A 2,358-nucleotide genomic window follows, 5' to 3' on the forward strand; every position below is an offset into this window, starting at 1 on the left:
TTGGGACTAAACTGCCTATATAATACTGTTAATGTTATATAATCAAATTTACCATTCATTGTTCTTACTATGTGGCACCTAGTTTACAAAACCCCATAGACAGCCTATTTTATGGGAATTTACATTCAATTCAAAAACAGTTGCTTTAAACTTATCTAGTCGTGGCTGGTATTATAGTCCTTTAAAAGTAATTTCCAGAAATTTTAATCTCTCTCAAACTGCTGAGGATAACCTGGCTTATTTTATATGGTACACAAATAAACATTTTGTGCATTTATTTTAATGGCAGCTGGAAATACAGAGCTAGCACACAAGCTAACACACAAATCAATGGACAATCACATGCTCGGCACAAGGATTTGGCTGCAATCCCCCAGGACAAGGCCATCTTGGACATGGGGTGGCCTAACCTCACAATCTACAAGCCCCACTTTACCTTCCCTCATGGAACACGTGGAGCTGCCCAGAAGCCAGGAGCTCACTGTCACTCAAATCTATACCCCCCTACCATCTCCATCACCCGGGAGGTGTAGGCAGAGAGCTGGTTTCCTGGAACCAACTCTCAGATTTTAGCCCCAAGAACCAGCCTCTACCATTTCCATCATCCCAAGACCACCTGCCCAGATTCCAACATCTACAAGTTACTCATCTACAAACAGAGAGAGTTCATGGGAGGCAGCCCTCAGAGCAAGGCTTTCATTGAGGAACTCATCACTGAGTCACCCAAGTTCCCTGTATCCCAGCCTCCTGACTCCACCCAGATGGCCAAGATCGAAACTGACTACTGGTCTGCCTCCCATGACTCTTCATTGTGGAGACAGAATGGAGAAAGCAGAAGGCATCTCAGGGACCTCCCTAGTGGTGCAGTGGTTAAGAATCCGCCTGCAAATGCAGGGGACATGGGTTCGATCCCTGGTCTGGGAAGATCCCACATGCCATTGAGCAACTAAGCCTGTGTGCCATAACTACTGAGACTGCACTCTACAGTCTGCAAGCCACAACTACTGAGACCATGCGCCACAACTACTGAAGCCCACATGCCTAGAGCCTGTGCTCCACAAGAGAAGTCACTGCAAAGAGAAGCACGCACACTGCAACGAAGAGTAGCGCCCGCTCACCCCAACTAGAGAAAGCCTGTGCAGCAACAAAGACCCAGTGCAGCCAAAATTAAATAAATAAATATTTTTTAAAAAATTAATAAATAAATAAAGTGTTTTGTTTTGTTTTAAAAAGGCATCTCACAGGGAGGCAGATGAAGAGAAGGAAGGGGAGGGCGATGGTGACTCCAGAGAAGAAATGGCACTCAAGGAAGCGTCAGAGAGAGAAACTCAGTAAGGTGATGTCCAAGTTGGGAAAGATGGTCTTGAAAGAAGAGATGGAAAAGTCATTGCCTATCCAGAGAGAACCAGTCCCTACTGGACTGGACACCCTTTCATACTTCCTTACACCATGGAAAGTCTAATTGTTCTCTCTCTGCCTATGGCAGGACGACCCTGAGCTTACTATACTTCTCAGACTTCAGCCCATGGGGAGTGAGAATGGAAGCTCACACCTTGCTGATCTGTCCCTATGAAATGCTGGTGGCGACCAGTAAGGGGCAAACGAAGTTGCCTCCAGGCTTGACAGGCATTTGTCAGCCAAGGACTTCTCAAGGGTATTTTCCATGTCTTCTGCAGCCCTGGGGTTGTGGGACATGGACTTCCTTCCCCACAATGAGGGAGCAGTCCTTTCTCTCATCCCTGGTCCTCACTGGATGGGGCAAACCCAGCCTGGACTCAAGCACACACAGAGTAAATGTTTGTGACCTCTCCCTGCCTCCATCCCCACATGAAGTTTCCCAGAAGAAATTAAGGAAAAATAAATATGGCACTTAAGAGGTCAGACCTGTCAGCTGTCTTGACCAATGGGTGGGTAGAACCCCCAGCCCTGGAAGGAGGAGGGTGAGAGTGGGAAGCAGCCAGGCAGGCAGGGAAAGCTCCAGGATCCCGTGTGTACCCAAGCACTCCTCCTCACTTCACCTTTTACAGCTCCCCCATCACCCTGACCTCCAGCCTCTTTGACTCTAGCAAAAGCAGGCTCCAGCTCAGGGAGATCTCAAACAGGGAGGCCGCCCTGCCCTCTATCTAGTTCACCTTGTCCTCTACTTGCGACCCCCAAGCTTCAAAGACTCTTGCTCCAAACCTGTGGCTTCCCCTAAAACCTTGGCTTAGAGTGGAGATGTCACCAAAACAAAATCCTTGACCACCATCAGCCTCCAGGCGAAGTCCGCTAGAACTCTACCTTCTAGTACCAACCCAAATCCTGGGCAGAACCCAGGCCTTCAAACTCCCTTGGATGGGATCAAGAGGCCAGGCTACA

General features: G+C 48.3%; 1 pseudogene; it reads left to right on the forward strand.

The window, feature by feature from the left end:
- The first annotated feature begins 330 nt into the window (after positions 1-330).
- On the forward strand, positions 331-1,804 carry LOC113617650 (dematin-like; annotated as a pseudogene).
- The last annotated feature ends 554 nt before the right edge of the window (positions 1,805-2,358 follow it).

The sequence above is a fragment of the Aethalodelphis obliquidens genome, unplaced genomic scaffold (assembly GCF_003676395.1).
Source record: "Aethalodelphis obliquidens isolate GAN/ISIS:26980383/991018 unplaced genomic scaffold, ASM367639v1 scaffold4, whole genome shotgun sequence".
NCBI classification, from domain to species: Eukaryota; Metazoa; Chordata; class Mammalia; order Artiodactyla; family Delphinidae; genus Aethalodelphis; species Aethalodelphis obliquidens.